This window comes from Balaenoptera borealis (assembly GCF_965194805.1).
Source record: "Balaenoptera borealis genome assembly, contig: HAP1_SCAFFOLD_817, whole genome shotgun sequence".
Lineage (NCBI taxonomy): Eukaryota > Metazoa > Chordata > Mammalia > Artiodactyla > Balaenopteridae > Balaenoptera > Balaenoptera borealis.
In genome coordinates this window covers 124,052-146,735 of record NW_028123385.1, presented here as the reverse complement: position 1 = coordinate 146,735, position 22,684 = coordinate 124,052, and the positions used below count along the sequence as shown (strand labels likewise).

The 22,684-nt window shown below is 36.5% G+C and overlaps 1 long non-coding RNA gene across 7 annotated transcripts in view; it reads left to right on the top strand.

The window, feature by feature from the left end:
• The window catches only part of LOC309621673, a 301,426-nt gene that overhangs the window by 160,934 nt on the left and 117,808 nt on the right, over nt 1–22,684 (top strand). For 6 of the 7 annotated variants that reach the window (XR_014240144.1, XR_014240145.1, XR_014240147.1 and 3 more), the window contains one exon: nt 4,325–4,479. The exons of the other annotated variant lie outside the window; for it this stretch is intronic. This is a non-coding gene — a long non-coding RNA (uncharacterized lncRNA). The remainder of the gene's footprint in view (nt 1–4,324; nt 4,480–22,684) is intronic. 7 annotated transcript variants of the gene reach the window in all.

Sequence of the window (22,684 nt, the reverse complement as noted above, 5' to 3'; positions counted from 1 at the left end):
ATAACACCGATAAGTAAATTTTCTTATATGGGTTTAATAAAAAATGGTTCTTGAAAATTAAGAGAAAAATTAAGTACAAAATTACATTGGAGTCAAAGTACATTTTATTGTTGTTGTTGTGATAACAGTTGCTAATTTTCAACAATACAGGAATTGTTGCCTAACTATAGTTTTCTTTGTTCCAAATAGATTTTTCAAAGCAAAAATATGACATAAATTTTGCCCATAAGATGATTAGACAAAACTGGCATTGGGATGGAAAATCATGTGTTTCAAGACCCTTCACACCAAGAGATATTTAGGCATTATTACTTAGATTAATTGAGCTTTTATTAAAGCTAATTTTCTAGTATTCACACTTCAAAATACAGATGGAAATAAAATATATAGTTCTCAATTTGGCAGGAGTGTACTATACAATTTATAATAAAGTTGATTTATATTAATTGCTAGAAAATTTATGGGCAACAGATTTATTTTAATGGAGTCATTTATTGTCCTAATTTGTTTTATTGATATTAGGATCCGGACATCTTGCTGTTTTAAAAGGATACTCAAGCACAGGGAGATCAGCTCCGTGCTTTGTGACCACCTAGAGGGGTGGGATAGGGACGGGGGAAGGGAGAGGCAAGAGGGAGGGCATCTGGGGCTATATGTATATGTATAGCTGATTCACTTTGATATACAGCAGAAACTAACACAACACTGTAAAGGAATTATACTCCAATAAAGCTGTTAAAAAAAAAAAGTTAACAAACAGCAAATTAAAAATGGATGATTTTTTTAATCCATTTACAATTAATTAAATAGTACATTTTGTTTTCTTTTCTTTTTTCTCCTTATGATTGTTGTTTTTCATTGTCGCCCCTATGTCCTTATGCTAATAAATAAAGTTGGTTTCTGCTAAATACAGTATTGAAAATCAAGAAGGAAATACACTATTCTCTTATTCTCCTTTAATTTGAAAATATGTGTATTGGCACCACTATATTGCTTTCAGTTAACGTTAATTTGTGTGTACTTTACATTTTTTATCAGTCTTGCTAAGGGTTTCTCTTAGTTTCCTGTTGCTGCTGTAACAAATTAACACAATCTTAGTGACTTAAAACACCACAAATTTATTATTTTACAGTTCTGGAGATCACAGTTCAAAATAGGTCTAACTAAGCTACAGTTAAAATGTTTACAGGACCCCATTCCTTCTGCACATTCTGGGAATCCATTTTCTTGCCTTTCTCAGCTTCTAGAGGCTCTCCCCAATCCTCAGCTACTGGCCCCCTTCCATACTTACAGCCTGAAATGAAATCATTCTCACTTTGCTTCCACTGTCACATCTCCTTTTCTGACTCCGACACTTCTGCTTCCCTCGTCTACTCTTTTTCAAAATAAGGACCTTTGTGATTACACTGGCTCACCAGGGTAATTCAGGAAACGCTATGGAGATCCTAACTTAACTGCATCTGCAATGTCTCTTTGCCATGTAAGGGAACATATTCCCAGGTTCTGGGAAATAACACTTTTACAACTTGGGAGGGGGTATTATTCTACTACTACAGAGTTTATCAATTTTGTTAAACTTTCAAAGATTAAAGCTTATGGCTTTGTTATTTTTCTCTATTTTATATCTTTGATCTTTGTTCTCATCATTCTACTTTTTATCCTTCTTCTTCCTCTGGGTTTTAAATTTTCCTTTTTCCTTTTTAGAATCTTGAGATGGAGGCTTAGCTTATTGATTTTTTAAACTTTCATATTTAAATGATAAAGTATATCCAAAGACTGTTTTGCCTCAATCATATAAGTTTTGATAAGGGAAATTTCTATTTCCATACTGTCAATAATATATTTTAAATTCCCATTGCATTTTTTTAAAGAAGTGTTAATTTAGACACGTACTGCTAATTCTCAAACACATAAGATTATCTCATTATTCTTCGCGAAAACACTTATTCATTTATGTATGTTCACAGAACATATGATCCTTTGTGACTTATTGAGACTTGTTTTATAGCCCCAAAGACTATGTATTTTAGCTGCCAGATGTAGTATTCTATAAATTTCTGTTAGGTAAGTTAGATAATAATATAGTTTAAAACTTTTATATCTAGAACAGATATAGCAGAGGAGAAGGGGTTGAGAGGTGGGCAAAATGGGTAAAAGGGATCGACTCTGTGGTGATGGATGATAACTACACTTTTGATGATGATCCCGTTGTGTATTGAATTACAGTGTTGCACACCGGAAACTTTTATAATGGTATACATCAATTTTACTTCAATAAAAAATAAAGCTTTTATAGCATTACTGATTTTTTTGTTTTTAATTATGAGAAAATCCTATTTGAAATAGCTGTGGTTCATTGTATATTTTTCTGTAGCTCCTGTTAATTCTGTCAATGTTTTAAATGTATGTTGCTTTGTGTTATTACTGGTTATTTTCTAAATTCAGCTTTTTAATCTTTCACTTTTCAAAGTGACTTAAATTATGCCCATTAGCCATTATTGTAAGTAAAATACCATGTATTGTTGTTTTGTCCTTTGTACTTTAGTTGTCACTCATTCTCCTTCTATTATGTGTTATGTATCCGCAGTGTAGTTTTTTCTTCAAAGAGTTAGTAACTATTTAATATATTTTATAAATATTATTTTATAGTTAAATTCACAATTTCCCTTTCCGGTGATCTTCATTTCTTCCTGCAGATACGTACATCAGTAAATTTGTGCTCATTTTTGTTTGTTTGTTTTGGTTTGGTTTGGTTTTCTTTGTCTTATCTGAAGCGCTATCAACAGTATTCCTTGCAGTCTGGTTCAGCTAGCAACAAATTCTGCCTGTTCTTGTTTATTTGAAAATTTCATTATTTAACCTTAATTTTGGGACAAAATTATTAGTAGATATAAAATTTGGGGGTTACACATTTTTCCTATAATTTCATTAAATATATGATTTTATTATCTCTGGCTTCACTTGTTTCTGATGATGTTAGCTCTCATTCTTCTTATTGTTGTGCCAGAATATAATGTATCTTTTTATTTTCTGGTTAAATATTATTTTCATTTATGATGTTTGACTATGATGTGACTTTCTTTGAATGTATTCTATTTGTGTCTTGCAGAATTTTTTAAAAATAAGTTTTTGTTTTTAGAAAAGATTTTAGATTTATAGAAAAATTGAAAGGGTAATACAGACAGTTCCCATATACCCAGCCCCGAGTTACATTCTGCACCCATCCTGGATTCCCCTGACCTCTTAAATGATTTTTTTAAATTTGTTTATATTAATATTTACTATTTGAGCTGTAAAGCTCTATGGAATTTTACAAATGCTTAGTGTCATGTATCTGCAATGAAAGTATACAGCATTGTTTTGAAACGCTGAACATATTCCCTGTGTTTCATCATCATTTCTAGCCCTTCTTTAATCTACTGGCCATTACTGATTTACCATGCCTATAGGTTCTGTCATTTCCAGATGTCATATAAGTGGAATAATTCAGTATGTAGACTTTTGCTACTGGCTTCTTTCATTTTACCCTATACATTTAATATTCATCCATATCCTTTCATGGCATTTTAGTTCATTTATTTTTCTTCATTGAATAATATTGCACTGTTTGAATGTACCACACTTTGTTTATCCATTCATCTATTTCTCTCTTGATTGTCTTTGTCCCTTGTGAAATACCAGTTGACTGCATTTCTGTGCATCTCCTTCTGGGCTGTTTATATGGTTTAATTGATCTATGTGTCTATTCTTGAGCCAATATCATGCTCTCTTGATTACTGTAGCTTTATAGTAATTCTTGAAATCAGGAATTGTTAGCACTACAGCTATGCTGTTAATCTTCTATTATTGTTTTGGCTCTTTTAGGTCTTTCTCCTTTCCACATTAACTTGATATTAGTGTGTCAATATCAAGAAAATAGCTCACTGGAATTTTGATTGGAATTGCATGGAATATATAGATACAGTTAAGAAGAATAAACATCTTAATAATATTGATTTTTCCAGTCAGTATACACAGAATAACTCTTGATTTATTTAATCTTTGGTTTCTTTTATCAGCATTTTATAGTTTTGCACATATAGTTCCTATACATATTTTGTTAGATTTATATTTAAGTACTTCATCTTTATGGTACAATATACATGGTATGTTTTTTTTTGTTTTTAATATTAACTAGAAATTTATTTTATTTATTTATTTTATTTATTTTTGGCTGTGGTGGGTTTTTGTTTCTGTGCGAGGGCTTTCTCTAGTTGCGGCAAGCGGGGGCCACTCTTCATCGCGGTGCGCGGGCCTCTCACTATCGCGGCCTCTCTTGTTGCAGGGCACAGGCTCCAGACGCGCAGGCTCAGTAGTTGTGGCTCATGGGCCCAGTTGCTCCGCGGCACGTGGGATCTTCCCAGAGCAGGGCTCGAACCCGTGTCCCCTGCATTGGCAGGCAGATTCTCAACCACTGCACCACCAGGGAAGCCCAACATGGTATGTTTTAATTTCAAATTTCATTGACTTATTAAATGTATGTGTGTTTATATTTATATGTACGGTATATATACAAAATACATATATATGTATGTATAGCATATACACAAGAATATATACTAAACCATGAATCCTGTGACCTTGTTATAGTCCTTTATTATTTCCATAATTTTCCAAAATTATATTTTTCTGCAGAGACAATCATGTCATCTGCAAGTATAGACAGCTTTATTTAATCCTTTCCAAGCCAAATACTTTCTCTTTTTTTTTCTTTCTTGTTTTAACGTACTAGCTAAAAATCTCAGTAAAACGGAGAGTAGGAAGAGTAAAAGAGAATATCTTTCCTTTTTTCTGGATTTTAGTGAGAAAGTTTTCAACTTCTTAACATGATATATAAATATTTTTATTTCACGTAATGCTTGTGTCTGGTTTTGGTATTATTGTAATGCTGACCTCATAGAATGAGTTTCCTCAGCTTCTGTTTTCTGGAAGGGATTGTGGTAATTGGCACCATTTCTTTTGATTTGGTAAAATTCACCGGTGACTATCTGAACTGAAGGTTTCTTTTTTGGAAGGTTTTTGATTATTGATACAATTTTTTTTTAATAGATATGGGCCTGATCAGATGACCTGTCTCTCCTTGTGTAAGTTTTAAGCATTTGTGTCTGTGAAAAAATCATTCTGTTTCATCTAAATTATAGAGTTCTGCTTGTTGTTCTTTACTGCCTTTTTAACATTCATGAAACAGGTCAGGATGACGTCTCTTTAATTTCTGATATTGGTAATTATTTTTTCTTTTCTTTTCTTTTTCTGTTAACCTGGCTAGAGGTTTATCAGTTTTGCTGGTCTTTTCAAAGAAGTTTTTGGTTTCATTGATTTTCTCTACTAAAGTTTTCAGTTTCAATAACTTATGCTCACATATGTATTATTTCTTTTTACTTTCTGCTTACACTAATATTAAATTGTTCTTCATTCTCTAGTTTCCTGAGGTGGAGCTCAGATTACTGATTATAGATCTTTCTTCTTTCTGAATATATGCACTTAATTTTCCTCTCAGCACTGCTTTCTCTGTATCTACAATTTTTTTTAAATTTTTATTTCTATATAATTGCTTTTTAAAATTCCTCTTGAGACTCTTCTCTGTGATCCACATGAGTTTGAGAAAAATGTATATTTTATTGTTGTTGAGTGGAGTATTCTATAAATGCCAATTATATTAGTTTGATTGCTATTGCTGTCCAGGTCAAGTCTATCCTTACTGATTCTGTACCTACTTGATCTATCAGTTTTTGCTTCACATATATTGAAAGCTTGATGTCAGATTCCACAACTTTAGGAGTTTTATGTCTTTTTGGAGAATTGATACTTTTATTAATATGTAATGTCCCACCTTTTCCTTGGTATTTTTAATTAAAAAAAATTTTTTTTAACATCTTTTTTTTTTTTTTTTAAACATCTTTATTGAAGTATAATTGCCTTACAATACTGTGTTAGCTTCTGCTTTATAACAAAGTGAATCAGTTATACATATACAATATGTTCCCATTTCTCTTCCCTCTTGCATCTCCCTCCCTCCCACCCTCCCCATCCCACCCCTCTAGGTGGTCACAAAGCACCGAGCTGATCTCCCTGTGCTATGCGGCTGCTTCCCACCAGCTATCTATTTTACATTTGGTAGTGTCTATATGTCAATGACACTCTCTCACTTGTCTCAGCTTACCCCCACTGGAATGGTTTTGACCCAGAAAGAATGTCACCAATAAACAGTCTCAGTGTGAAACAAGATAGAGAACAACCCCTCAGGGAGCTCACTGTAAGGCTGGAGGCAAGGCCCCTCCTACACTTTTCTTCACTCCCACATGGAGCAAAAGACTCAGTTATGTGTTTAGTCCAAATCTTGTAAAGCAGCACTGGCTGTAGGGGCTAACCCTGCCCTTTGTTTCCAGGTGTCCCAAGCTGATTCTTAAATCAGCTTTGTTGAAATTAATATGCCTACTCCAAAGTTTTTAGTTTAGTATTAACTTAATATGCCTTTCTTATTCCCTTTACATTTTTTGAATTATTGGAATTTATTTTTAGAATAGTTTTGAGCTTGCAGAAAACTTGAGCAGCATGTTCAGAGTTCCCATATACTCCCCCTCCCACTCCTTCCCTTGCCCTCATTATTAACATCTTGCCTTGGTGTGGTAAGCACGTTAAAATTGAACCTACATTGATACATTGTTATAAAATAAAGTCAGTTATTTTAAGGGCTCACATTCTTTGTGATCTACAGTTCTGTGGGTTTTGTCAAAGGCATGATGTTATGTACCCACCATTACCACCACATCATGTGGAATAGTTTTACTGCCCTAAAAATCCTGTCTGCTCTAGCTGTTCATCCTTCCCTCCTCCCCTCCCCAATCCCTGGCAGATTGTTCTTTTTTTCACTGTGAATATGATAAATTCCAGATTTTCTCCAAATATATTATGGCAGATTATACTCCAACACATGGAAGGGAAGTATTATCACAGTAGTTTTTTTTCAAATATAATCAGACTGGGTTTATGCCTCTCCTACAAAGATTGATAATAATAAAAGTATATTGTCTCTAACACTTGTTCACCTGAGTTTGGATTATATAAGAACTACTGAAATAGGCCACCAATCTTCCAACTCTTGTGCTAGAAAGAGCCTCTTTTTTTTTTTTTTTTTTTGTCTAAACCATACTAGCCTCTAATGAATTCAGCCAATTAAAGGAACTAAAGGTTTCTTTTCTCATTGTTCCTATGATCTATGTACTCTGTGTGCCTACAAGATGCCAGTATTAAGAGTTCATTCCTTGCATATTCTCTGTCCATCACCACTGCCGTATGCTATGAGGAAGTGCTTCTTCTCCACCCCTCACTTGGGTTACAGAAGGATTAGTCTGTATAACCACTTACTCTAGGCTAAGTGAGGTCTTTGAGTGCCTCATAAGGCCTCTTTAGCCATAGTTCTTGATGCTCTGGACTTATTGGCATGTTCATAGGAGTTTTTGTGGAAATGTAGTTACCTGGAAGTGCTGAGGTGTTTGTTCGCTTGTTTGAAACTTGAGTAACGTAAACACCTTGTTCTTCTGCTTAATCCCCAAGGATTGACATGGGGATGGTTCAATTTCTCCTTTTAGTATATTCAGTAGACTAACGCAGCAATGTGCTGTGTTCTCCTTCAATAGTCCTTGTTGCTCCCATTTACTACCCACATGGTAAGAAAGCTGTCCTACATGTTTATCTCAAACTTACATGGAGAAATTTGAGAAGAGTCAATTAGTAGAACCATCCATAATGTCAACTACTCGTAAGGGTCTATAGAGGCAAACATAGATACATATATCCATGTCTGTCTGTCTATCTATCTATCTATCTATCTATATCTCCTCTGGAAATTTTTTTCCGTGATACATTAGTTGGTGGGAACGAATTTTTCATAGAATATGTAAAGGCCATTCTGTGTGTACATGTTTGTATATATTTCATAATTTTCCATGTATATGTAGATAGAAATCTACACACCAAAGTTCTACTTCATTTATGTAATTATTAAGGTTATTTTTATAATGAAATGTTAAGATTTCAAAGAATTTTTATCTCCTAATTTTCTCCCAAATATTAATTGAATTACATAGGGGAACATGTAATCTAAATTCCTAAATAGTTATATCAATATTGATGCTGATTTTCAACGCTTTTTTCATCAAGTGTATATATTAATAAGATGTATGAAATTTTTTAATTCTAGTAATAGCTTTAGGTATAGATTTTTTTTTTTTGATCTCTATGTGTGTGGTGTGTTTTATTATATATTAGTCTCTTAAATCAAATAGAAAACAAAAAGTGGAGCTACAAACCAAAGTTACAACAGGATTAGCTTTTCTCATCGCCCGTCTATCTACTTTTGCCGGAGGTCTTTATTTCTTCATAAGGCTTTGAGCTACTGTGCAGGGTCCTTGACTCCAACCTGAAGAACTCCCTGTGGCAGGCGGGTCTGGTGGTTAAGAACTCTTGATTAACTGGGAATGTCTTGATTTCTCCCTCATTTTCGAAGGAAAGTTTTGCTAGATATAGGATTCTTGGTTGATGGTTTCTTTCCTTCAACACTTGAAGTACATTGAGCCATGCCATCTGGCCTCCGAGGCTCCTGATGAGAAATCTGCTCAAGACCTTCCTGGCAAATCTTCTCTCAGCTTCATAGAACTTTCATAATGTACCTTATCGTGTCTTATGCAGCAGAACATTTTGTATAGTATCGTGAAGTCAGTTAAGTTGTAACATTATTTTGAGACCAGAATTTAAGGAAAAGGAATTGAATATTTCAAGTGTAGACATTATGAGGTCTTTAAAATTATTACAGATTTTCAAACGAGAAATAAAAAGGCCACTGAAGTATCCTACAGATTTTAATTTATAACAAAGTGAATACCAATATCTAATAACACACGTAAAGAAAAATTTCTTTGGGATCCTTTTTCCTAAGTGTAAAGGGGCCTTGAACTCAAGAAGTGAGAAAACCCCTGTGGTTTACCCCCAGCTGTGATGCGTCCATTTCTTGCTCTGACCTCAGAGTGCACCACTGTGATGTACTTCACAGAGCCCTGTAAAAGGGGCAGCTGGGCCCAGGTTTTTGGTCCTTAGAGCCCAGGAAGCTGCTTTTGGTGACCTGACGGCCTTGGACCTACAGTTAGCTTGTTTTTTCCTTGTTTCTGCCATTTTGTTGATTTATTTTTCTCTTTTCTCTACTCTTTTTTATCTTTCTCATTTTTCTTTCTTCTTTGCCTTTTTCTCATTTTTCTCTCTTTATCATTTCTTTTAGTTTTAAATTTTTTCTTCTCAATTTTTTGGTGTTTCTTTTCCATTTCTTCTGCTTTCTTTTCTTCCTTTCTTCTTTTTCTCATTTGTATCTTAATTTTAGTTAGTATTGCTAGATTAGTACAGTTAGCATAGTCAGTACTGTTGGTATAGTTAGCATAGCTGGTGTAGTTAATACTTGATTAGCATAGTTAGTGTAGTTAGTGCTAGTTAGCGCTGTTGGTACAGTTAGCGTAGTTAGCGTTGTTAGTAGAGACAGCACACTTAGCACTGTTAGTACAGTTAGCATTGTTAGTTAGCGTAGTTAGCGTTCTAGGTAGTGCTGTCAGTCAGTGTAGTTAGCAGGTCACCATGATGCAGGGCCTCACAGCCAACTCTGCTGACAAGGAGGCTCATACTGATGGCTTTGAGATCCTCCGCACCATTGGTGAAGGCACCTTCGGTAAAGTGAAGTTGGCGCGGCACATTCTGACTGGGACACAGGTGGCTCTCAAGGTGATTAAGAAAAGGCGTCAGAGCGTCACAAGTGTCCAGGCACTTTTCCGGGAAGTGTGCGGTATGAAGCTCCTGAATCACCCCAATATTGTAAAACTGCTGGGGGCGATTAACACAGAGGAGGCATTTATTCTGGTGATGGAGTACCTCAGTGGGGGGGACATGTACCACTATTTGAAGATCCATGGCCGTATGACAGAGGTGGAGGCCCGAGGCCCATTCCAGCAGCTGCTCTCCGCCCTGCAGCACTGCCACCAGAGGGGCATCGTGCATCGGGACCTGAAGCCAGAGAACATCCTCTTTGATTCCAAGATGAATATCAAACTTACAGACTTTGGCCTCAGCAACAAGTGTGATGACTCTGGACAAATGGACACAATCTGCGGCACACCCCCTTACTTTGCCCCGGAAATCTTCCTGGGGCAGAGCTACAGCGGCCCTGCGGTGGACGTGTGGAGCCTGGGAGTAGTGCTCTACGCCATGGTAACTGGGTGCCAGCCCTTTTGGGGAAAAGACTACCAGGAGCTGCGGAAGCAAGTCCTAAAAGGGAAATACCACATCCCACCTTATCTGTCTTTGGAGATAAGGGATCTATTACAAAAAATGATTGCCCTCAACCCCAGTGACAGAGGCACCTTACCTGACCTCATGAGTCATGCTTGGTTAAACATGGGCCAGAAGGAGCCACTCCAGCCACCCTGTGAAGAGGACCTGAAGGTGACAACGGTGACGACTCCGGGCTTGACTTGCGACCAGATCCAGGATGCTGGAACAGGCAGTGTGAGCGCCAAGAAACCCCAGGTAGGGGCCTCCATCGTAACTGTGAGGCCCTTCTGTCGCGGGGACCTCAGCGGCAGTGAACTTGAGCCTTCTCAAAGCCCTGTGGTGTCCCCCCTGAAAAGCAGGTGGCTCTACCAGGGAGAAAACGTGCAGCTGCAGGAAGACCAGCAGGCGGAGCAGAAGACCGGTGAGTCTGCCTGTCCCCCACCCAGCCTGGAGGCGAGGACTGCCACCCCCAGCCCAGCCCCCCAGTGTGGCACTGGGACATCCCCCTCCACCAGCAGCAGGATTGGAGCCCCAGAGGGAACCAGCTGCCCCCCGGGTGTGTCCAACACTGGAGGGTCCTCCCACACTGGGCAGCCTGAGAGTGTGTCCTCATCCACTCCCTCTGGCCACAGCCAGAAAAAGCAAGGGGTGGCTAGGAGAATCTGGAACTTTGTTTTGAAACATCTTTGTTGCAAGCTGCCCAGCAAGAGGCGTCATAATAAAATGAGCCCATGTGAACCCCATGCATGACCGAGGCAGGAAGGTCAGGCCGCCGCACTCCCTGGGGCCCGGTCCAGTGGAAGATGAGGGTGTTCTCTGCGCGGCCTTCAGAAGCATCGTATCCAAGACCCTGGCCAGCTCAGAGGATGGTCCGGAGCAGCCCGGGCGACCGAAAGCGAGGCCACCGTGGCTGCAGGTCTGCCCCTCAACCCCCACCTGGGTGAAACTTCAGAGACTGGACTGTCATTCCTGGGTCACGTCTCCCCTCCCCCACTCTTCTGTCTTCCGTGTTGGTGGGGGAGGGGGATAGTTCTTGTTCCAAGGACTCCTTGGTTCTTCCAATTCTAGTTAATAAACTTGATGCTCGGGCTTCCCTGGTGGCGCAGTGGTTGAGAATCTGCCCGCCAATGCAGGGGACACGGGTTCGAGCCCTGGTCTGGGAAGATCCCATGTGCCGCGGAGCAGCTGGGCCCGTGAGCCACAATTACTGAGCCTGTGCATCTGGAGCCTGTGCTCCGCAACAAGAGAGGCCGCGACAGTGAGAGGCCCGCGCACCGCGATGAAGAGTGGCCCCCGCTTGCCACAACTAGAGAAAGCCCTAGCACAGAAACTAAGACCCAACACAGCCATAAATAGATAAATAAATACTTTTAAAAAAAAACAAAAAAAACTTGATGCTCCAGAAAGATGTATCACACCCTGCTTTGCATCTGCTGTGATGTATAGTGCTCAAGGAGACACCTAGAAAGACAGAAGCTGAGAGATTGGAGTGTGGATGCACAAATAGAGTTACTAGGAATGAGAGAAGTACAATTTAAACTCAGTTACTGGGGCGCACACTTCCACTCCAGCACAACGCAGTGCTTTACATGTTTACATGGCCCCAAGGTATTATAGGACACATTCCCATTAGCTCTGTTGCTTCTGGGCCGTGCTCAGGAACTAGGTCAATACAGATGCTCCTGGGTGGGGATCCAGCGTCCACACTGCTCAGTTCCATCCTTTTCCATAAGCCCGAGCTCACCCCCAGCCTCCTCCCCACAAACAGGTGGAGGTCAGCTCATGACTCTCACAATCCTCAGGTTCTTCCAACCTGCTTTCATCCTTGGGGAAAACCAGCCAATTGTTGGCTTGTCTTTCCCAAAGTTATCATCCTCTTTATTTCTAATGTGGAACACCTACCTCTTTATTCAATTTCAGATTTTATAAAATACTGGAAAAGTCTTTGGCTTTAAGCTGCTTTTTTCTGCTTTCCTACAACAAATGTCCATTGAGAAAGAAAACAGAAAATCATTATCTAATTGAAATTGTAGGAGCAAATATATGTAGAAAAAATATATATACCTTAATACTGTCCCATTTGTATACGTATTTCTGATCAGTGCCATTTGTATAGCTTCACTATTAATTGTCAATTCCTTTGGGGTAACCTGGAGTCCCTACTGACATGCAAACATTCTCTGAGAAAACAGCACTGCTATTACCACTTAACTATGCTTTAAGGTAAATTAATTTGTCCACTGACAGTCACTAGACTGCAGTGGTTGGTATGACCACTGACAGTCACTAGACTGCAGCTCGTTAAGATTGGTTATAAAATGTGTTTTGCTGGAGGGTGGGGGAGAGGAAGTTTCTGAGCCCAGTTGATATTCTCAGACTAATTCACAGTGTGGTCTTGGGGGCTGTTCCTGTCTCTGGAATAGAAGCGGCCAGAGAGTGAAGAATTACAAGAACATTTACTTCCTTCATTTCCTCTTTAGTTCTAAATATATCTCAATGTCCAAAAATAAAAGGCTATGTAATATATTTCCAGTTTTTCTTTATGAATAGGATCAGTAAATAATTAATAAAAGCAAATTAAAAGTGAACTTGTCACAAAGGGAACAATCCTTTGTCTGACATTAGTGAACAGCCTGGTTTTTAATATAAAATATTTTATAAAAGAAAATTATGCTGAGTTGCACTCAGGGTAATTAACTTTTCAGATGCAATAGCTTTAAACTATTTATGTTGCTTGAGAATAATTACTTGTAAGCAATTTGTTTCAATTTTATAAACTAGGGCCAGTTATTATAGGTATTACAGAAGCAGTAATTGCTATTCAGCAGGGTGACGCTTTGCTCTGTCCTCTCAGCGACTCCTGGTTGGAGATACGGGGGCACAGGACGGTAGGGAATTTGTAGCTGCTTTGCTTTTAACATCATTGTGTTAAGGCTGCAAGAGACTAGCTTATAAAGTATGAGAGTCAGGCAAAGAGTTTGAACCTACACTATAAAATCCTGTAGTTCTACCCTCTTTACAATATCTGGCAAATCATTCATTTCACTAGGTTTATAGAGAGCCATTTAGTAAAATGAAATGGGTATCCTATGGGTAAAGATTTAATGTCTAGTGCAATCTAGGGCATTATAGTGCTACCTTCCAGCTCTTCTCTCCCAGTGTCTTATACTGGAGTTAGTGATGTGCACATATCTATTCATAGTTCCTCATTCCAATGAACTGTAAGGTCTTGAAATTGAAGGCATGACTTAGCAAAACTTTTTTCAAGGAGCAGGCACACAGAATATGAGTGCTGATTACATTTCATAATTAAATTCATTTTTTTTCTAATATAAACATTGAATTTCTCCTTAGCTTTCATACTAAGAAGACCTTGCAACTCACAAGATTTGACAAATAACTCACCTCTTTGATTACATGTTTATTTGCATATTACTTTTTACCTGATATGAGAAAGAACACAGCTAAATACAGTTGTACTGGGAGTTTTGTACACGTGTGGAGGGATGAGAGAGAAAGGGTGTCGCTAACAATGGATTCTGACAGCAAGAGGGAGGCAGGAGGTCCTTAAGGACAATCCCTACTATTAGTTAGTGGTGGAGCTGAGGGGGGTCTGTATTCCAGTGATGTTTGTTTTGGTTCTGTTTTTATCCTCATAATTGTGTATCTGAGCAGCAACCCCCTGATTGGTTTTGTATTGGTTATTAATTATTTACTAATTATTAATTACTAATACAACCTCTGTATATATTTTGTAAAATTTATCTATATTTTATAAAACATATTTTATGTTATTTATTAGATAAAACTTTTTGTAATCTTGTAAAAAACATTAGCAAGGGTTAAAATGATCATCCAATTTTTTTTCTCTATAGTAAATATAACAGGGACTTTTGGAAGGAAGAACCATTTTAATGTGTGTAATCTTCCTAAACTGTATATGTGGGAATCCATATGAAAATGCCAGGCTGGCCAAACCTACTAGATACATAAATACATACTCGTTAAAATGTTGAATGATGGTTCAAAATCATGGCTCAGTTTGGAACCATGACTAGAAAGAGCTAGGAGAATGGCAGTTAGATAAATACTTAGTATTTCTAAAGGGATGTGGGACACAGTACCTCTTAAACATGGCATGCCCAAGAGTCACATGAAAAGGAATTGTAGTAAAGGGGTTTTGACTTTTCAATTCTCATTCAAGATTATAAACCAACTCTGGAATCATATGTGAACCATACCTAATCCTTGCTTGTTGCTCAACCTATTGTGTCTAACTCTGAGAAGCAGATTTCAGAGGGACAAAGGGAAAGAAGTTTGCAACACTAGGCCTATGAATTAAGCCCTGCTTAGTTCTCCTCTTTGATTTTACTGTGTACTGATATAGTATACGTCAAAGCATTTTATATAATCTGCACACCAAAGAATTCACACTGAAATGTGGTTATGGCACTAAAACTATCTTGCCAAAAGCCATTCTCCACAGAAGAGGAGTGAATGTGTGTTCCCAAACTTAACTTAAAGTGATAACTTGATAAAATCCTTTGAATATCGGATGTGACTGGTGTGTAAACTAGATAGTGTCCTATTCAAAGATGCTTCAGGGTGTTTCCTGAAATAGATGTACTTATTTGGATTGGCTATATTTTCTGTCACTCCCTGTCTGAATTACAGGAAGCGCCTCATCATTAGGTGACCTGATTTGACCCCAGTTCCTCTCCCACAACTTCTCTATATGGTAGCCAGAATTGTCATTAACAAACAGAAGTTCAGTCTTTTTCTAAATTAGCTCCCATTTCACTCTGAATATAAACCAAACTCTTCAAAATGACTTAAAAGCCCCACATGATTACCCCTCCCTTAGTTCTCAGACATCTCACATCACTGAGCTGCAGCAGGAGCTCCGGTTCACCTTCTGCTTCTCCGGTGACACTAGCTTCATAGCTTTCTCCAAACATACCAGACAAGTTCCACATTTAGGATTTTGCTCTGACTCTGAATGGGTCAATTTTCCCCAAATATCTTCATGGGTGAAGTCCCTCACTTCTTCAAATTTTTGGCTCAACTATCACCAAAAGGAGGTCTACCCATACCAGCCTAAGTAAAAGTAGAATCCACCCCCAGGCCCCGCCTACAATTGAAAACCCTTTCCTTGTTCTTTCATTCCATAAGGCTCATGGCCTTTTAATGTAAAATATCATTTATGTGTCCATGTTTATCATTATCTGCTGCCCCATCGCTTCTAGAATATAAGCTCCACAAAGGCAGGCATCTTTGTTTGATTCACTAAAGTATCTTTGGAAAGTGAAATAAAACCTGGCTCATTGTGGGCCATCAATACATTTTTTTTTTTTTAAGTTGAATTAAATGAAAAGGAGACAGGAACAAATCATGTTTTGGCCTACATGTAAATGATAGCATTAAATTGTCAATTGTCCTTGGAAACAATTGGAGAAAAGTTAGAAAATCTTTTTTTTCCCCCCTTTAAAAATCAGCAAATTGTATAGAATTGAGAATTTACCTTGGAGCAATTTAGAATCCATGTGTTGTTTGAATTTTGACTAAGCAATGTCTTTAAGTTCACCAAATTAATCAAGCAAACAAACCTGAGTCTAAATGCAGACTTCCTTACGAAGTACATATTAAATGATCTTACAAGTATAGGAGGGAACTGCTCCCAGGAGTGGGGTTGACCGGTGTCAGAAGCTAATAAAGGTTTGAATATTAAAATAAATAGAATTAAATTAAATTAAGCCTTAATGATCATGAACAATGAAGTAAGTTTCCAATGCTATATATCAGAAAGACCTTCCTAAGAAAAAATGTCATTTGATTAGTTTCAATAAGCTTTATTATGCTCAACAAATCAAGGGATGATCTACTTAATTTTTCATATTAAAAGTTTGTAATTTTCATCTAGTTTAATGTTCACAGGCTTTCAGAATTTTTGTTCACTTGATATTTTTTAATTAAATCCTTAGGTTGTGAAGTTTTTCCCTTAAAGTAAAATCTTCCTTGCATTTTACAAATAAAAGTTACCTGTTGCAGTATTCAAATAACATATATTATGCCTCTGCTCCATCAGCATATTGACAGATTTGCTGCTGAGACATAATGGGTTGTTCTCTTGGTTAAGTCTTAAACTATACTGAGTATTACCTATCAAAAACTGCGAGTAGTGATTTGATAGAATGTCCTCACCTTCTTTTTCCTGTCCTTTATGTTTCATTATGAGGAATTGAAATATAACCCTAAGCAAGACCCCGTTGCAAAATCATTCCTTTCCCTTTTGAGTAATGATTTTCTGGTAGTGAAAATGTGAAATAATGAAAAGGTTAGAATATGCTTTAATTCATTCTTGCAAAGGTTATGATGACATCATTATTTGGGTCAAAATCAAATCATTGCTTCCATTCTTCATATGTTAGACAGATTAGTGTCAGATAAATACAGCATAGTATTTGTGTCAACACTTAAGGATAATATGTTATTGTAAACCTTTATTAATCTTAATGACTTTCAAATGTACCTCGTGCTTGAATATTTATTTCTTTAAATGTCAACTCACCTTTTAAGCTATTGCTCATGTAAAACAAAAAGCAATCTACCTAGACTCAGGAAATGTTTCTCATGCGGCTGTTTAAACATAGCAACCAGGATGTAAAGAGTTTGAAAATCAATTACATGCTTTCAGAATCTAATCAGCAACACTTGATTGGAAGTATCAACCCACAAGTACAGAAAAAGGAAATCGCTTCAATAAACGTCACTGATATTTCCTAGCATTTTGTACTTCGGTACCAACAGGAAACTAAGAAATGTTGCTAGGATGTTAGCGTCAAATGTTTCAGCCTTCATGACCATTCATTTTAAATATATTTAATTCATTCAAACAAGTAAGGATTAGCATCATAGTAAACTGTCACCAGTCTATGAATAAGCAAGTACACCTATGTCTCTTACCCCCCTGGGACAATTAAACCCTCTACATGGGTCTGTATTATTATCTCTGAAACTTTCCAGTTGCATTACTGTCACCCATGTGCTTGAAAATCCAGGTTTACTGTCAAACCATAATAATACAAAGAGATTTAATCTTTTGAACTGTAAAATATATTAAATCTAGTAATAGGCATGAAGAAAAAAATCCACACCACATGTCAATTAAAACTTCCTAATTTGAACATATGTATGGTACATTTCTATTAAATTTTTGTTTGTTTTCTCAAAGGATTATTATGTTCTGTGTACTTAAATCTAAAATGTTGCTATCTCACAGTCTTAATAAATAATACTCTATGGCTCCTTATTCACTTTAAATGATTTTTAAATTTTAAAACAGATTAAATGTTTAATTTTATTTTTATTACTATTTTTTATCCTGGAGGAACACTTGAGAAACTGGTCAAGTCTCAGAAAATCTCTATGTTAAAAAAAAAATCTCTATAGAACACTATACCTAAGAATGATTAGTAATTGTAGATATCATAGCCTGCAAATAATTTTCAATGATCTTTTAATTAGACAACATTTTCCTCTAGGTCTGTTTATTTTGGCCAATGCATAAATTCTAGTTTTATATTTAGTTTTCTCTTGTCTTCCCACAAAGAACACCGACTCTAATGAACATTATTAATGTAGGAATAGGAAATTGCAGCTTCTTCCTCCCTTTTTTCGTTAAAAAAGTTCTGCTCGATACTGTTTCTTTATCTAACTAGGCCTAAATATAACAAATCACTACTATACAATATTCTAGTGAGGTATGTTTTCTGGCATATAACGTGTAAAATATTAGGGCTTTTTGGCTTGATGTAGTTCAGTGATTTAAGTTGAATAAAGAAAAGGTGGATATATTTTCTGGAAAAATAAATATATAAAAAGCAGATACTAGAGGGGAGTTAACACCTAGAAACAGAGAAGACCACAGGGTAAAAGGTGAGTTTCTCGTTTGTTTTGCTTTTAGCCTGAGACTACTCCAGAGTTACATCTGACAGGGAGGCTAAAGCTTCAATAGAAATCAGCCTCATTCTTGTGGAGAACTAGGAGACACAGTTCAGGGCAGTCATAGTTTCTGGAATCTGAAGGTGAAAATGGCAGAAAGTACAGAGTTAGGGAGGAGAAGCCCCAAACTCTGTGTATCAATTTTACCCAAATATCTGACTGACCCCTGAACCAGACAAGCATGGGACTGACTTCAAAAAAGCCAGCTACAGCTCAAAGAATAGAACGTAAATTTAGCTGCCTCCCATTTCAAAGCAACCATTCAAAGCAAATGGATTTCAAAGCAACCATTTTAACTACTCATCACAATATTCTTCTTCTTCTCTCAAAGTCAAATTTTGAGGCTGAGAAGATTCGGAGAAAGGAACCCTTCTTAATCATATACTTGTATTTAAAGGAAGGGGGAAAAAACTGCACAATTTTGTTGCTCAGATCTTCCAGTTGGCTTACAATAAGTCTTAAGACTTATTGATATTCACTCTATCTCTGATTCCCAAACAGCAGTAGGAGGATTTCAAGATTTCATTTTGCAGCATGATTTTTGTATTTAGTTTCTGTAAACTCCAAAAATCTTATGCTTGAAGAAAAAATATTTTCTCCAGGGTCTGGTGGAGACTTGTGCCACTGGATAATGTCATGACAAATGACTGTTAAGTGGACTAGTTTCTGTAACCCTTTTTCATCTTCAAAGCACTCAGCAAAATCTGCTTATTTTTAGTGGCTTAAAAAAATAATATTTATCTTACAGTTCTGAAGGTCTTGAAATCCCGCTGGACTAAAATCAGCAGAAAATCAGCAGGGCTACATTCTTTTTGGGGTCTGTAGGGGAAAATTCTTTCCTTGCATTTTCCAGCTTTTAGGGACTGCCCCTGTTCCTGAGCTATGGTCCTCTTCCACTATCTTCAAAGCCAGCAATGGAGGGTTAAGCCCTTCTGATGTCACATCAAGCTGAAAATGTCCTCACATTTTTTTTTTCTGACTCTTCTTTTATGCCTACTTCTTCCATTTGCAAGAAGCTTTGTGATTCTATTGGGACCACACAGGTAATCCAGGATAATTTCCCTATTTTACAGTCAGGTGATTAGCAAACTTAATTCCCTCTGCACCCTTAGTTTCTCTTAGCCATGTAACCTTACATATTCTCAAATTCTGAGGATTAGGATGTGGACATCTTTGGAGGGCAATTATTTGGTTTACCACAGCACATATACTATATTTGGGGAAATAAATCTATAAATTTTCTCTTGTTGAAATTCTAAGAACATAGGGAAATTACCAATGTATATACTTTTACAGGATGTTGGAGTTTATTCTTATTCAAGCAAACATTGTCCTAAACCTGCATAATATTAAAAACCATAAAGTCGAATCATTGAAAAAACGTGTGAATTATGAGAAGAAATATCTCTAAAGCTCATGTCAAACTTACTAGACTGCTATGTATTTATGAGAAACATTTGTAAACTGTGAATAATAACATCTCTTTTACATTCTTCTAAATCTTCAAAAGTCATATACGTGTACACATGTACATATAGTCACACACGAACATAATGCACAAACATGTTTACATACATACGTGTGTGAATACTCATATACACTATATATATTTTCAATCCTCTTTTTTCCTCAGATTCCGTATTTACAAGTTTGCCTACTTGCTCCCAAATCAGTACTTGCAGCACTTTCATCATCCTTCAAGGACACGTGCAGAGCAGCAAAAAAATTGAGTTGCCTGACTCAACTCAATGAGTTGAACAAGGCAACACTCAGCTTTCTTGTTTCAGCTTTTGTACTGAAAATAAACGTCTCTTTTTTGTGGCCTATTCAGTGCCACATTTTTTGCAGTGTTCTGCTTTTTGTTGTTTAAAATGGCCCCTTAATGTAGTGCTAAAGAGCTGTCTAGAGTTTCTAAGTGCAGGAAAGCTGTGATGTGCCTTACACAGAAAACAGGTGTGTTCAGTTATAAGTTATAGTGCTGTTGGTGGTGAATTCAATGTTAATGAATAAACAGTATATGTTGATCCCGGTGTCATTAAATAGAAACACACATAAAACAAGGTTATGTATTAACCAGTTGATGAAAATGTTGTGACCAGTGGCTCACAGGAACCTAATCTTATATTTCCCCTAGAAGCAATAGTTCAATGTTGTCTAATTTAGTATTTACGCAGACTTCATAGAATGTAACTACCATAAATAATGTGAATTAAATCTCTTTACACACACACACACACAACGCACACACACACACAGAATCAATAGAATAATTGATGGTTTAAAATTTGGTAACATGATTGGTACACTCGATTTTCTAAAACAAATATAAATCATAGCTAATTACCAAGTATATAGAAGAATGAAAGGGCTTGGCAATTAAGGATGACACCAGTGAGTCTATCTTCAATCCTTTACTTCAGTTTTTTGCACCATCTAGAGGGAGGTTTGTGAGTAGATAAACTCATATGGATTAGAAAAGTACATGGTAAACTTTTACATCAGATGTAAGAGAAGAAACTTTCCCAATACGTGTATTCTGAAAGAGTATTTCCTATTTTTCTGGTTTCAGTAAACAGACTAATTTCTTTTAAAAAAATCATTTATAGCCATTGTCAATAGTATAAATAAGAAGACCAAATCTAAACCTCATGTCCTCTTTCAATTTCAACAATGACTTATTGATACAAAAACTACACACGTGGAAGGGGACAGCAACAGATAAAATCAATGCTAAAATGTAATTAATCTGTAATCTGCTTTATTTAACCTCATAAATCAGAAATCAACTGCTAAATATATTTAGAATTCTCATTTACATTTGAATTGTGTTCCCATAACCTTTTAATCTAACATGTATTTTAAAAATAGAAATTGCTGTTTATTAAGAGGACTTTACTCTTAGGTACATCATCACAAGAAAAGAACAAACATTAAACAAAACAAAGTTAATTTCTCATTCTTAGGGATTTCACAAGAAGTAAAAAGAGTTAGACTAAAGAAAAATGTGAACACAAGTTTTGTTTCATTTTGGTTATTTTTCTGCCTTGGGCTAATGTAGGCTTCAAGTTCCATTTCAGAGTGAGTTTGATGATTCTATTTGAGAAAAAAGAGCTTCAGGAACCAACTAAAAATCCAGTTCGGGGACTTATTCCAGCCTGAGGAAATGAAGCAATTTAAAGTTAATTAAAGCTACTCCTCCTTTAAAAGTAGAAATCTGTCTCCTAGGGAATGGGTTTATTGTTTTGCATTGGTTATATTTAATTTTCCCAAAGACTGGGAATTCACCAAAATTTCAAAGACTTAATTAATCTTTTTTTCATGAACATTTTTGTTACAGGGAATATTATATCCCAAACTGAAACATGTCTATAAGATTTTACGACCATATACAATCATATGATTCTACTTCATAGAGTATGTTAGCAACAGGAATATCAGAGACCTCCATTCATTAAAGGTGGCCCATGAATTACCTTTTCAGTAACAGACCGAAAAGAGAATGAGAGAGTGTGGGATATTGTCTTTTATCTGCACACAGCAATATATAAATTCTCAGAAGTGAGAATAAATGAATTCTGTATGAATGAGAGTGAGCTTTCCTAAAGTATGGCATACTAAGTAATGATTTATTGGTAGAGCCATTGATAGTCAGTACAGTTGTCCTAAATAAGAAGTGATACATTGAAATTATGCTTAAAATAAATATTGTTTCTGAAAACTGCATTAAATTTTGAGGCCTTGGGAAAACAAAGTGAATATTTTAAATTGAAAATGCTCAATTCTTGAGTGGAATAATGACTGGCAACACAGAGTCATAAATATTTGTCGTCTAATTTTATTGAACACTAGGTCCTCTGTTGGCCACTGAAAAGCAATTAAGTGGGTGATGCCATGCACTGGAAACACAAATCAGTGTAATGTGACCATTGCTGTGATAAAGACATGAAAAAGGAACTAGTGAGGTACAAATGTGATAACATATAGACTGATTGAGAATTTCAGACATGGCTTCTTGGTGGAAAGAGATTCTCTTGCGGCTTGAAAAATAAGCAGAGCTGGACATTCTAAAGAGCAGGAAAGGATATTTCAGAGAATGGAGAAACAGGAACAAGGGAACATGGGCTGGAGGGAAGTTACAGCTGTCAAATTTGTGACAGAACAAAACAAAACAAAAGTGGTAGATAAAGATGTAGTCAGAAACAGGGGAAAAAAGTAAGAGGTTGTTTTCTAGATGAGACTAGAGGCTTTATTTTCTCCCTCTACACTGTAGTTGGATCATTAAATGATAGGTTCAATACAGATTTTTAAAATATGTAAATAATTTTGATATTTAACT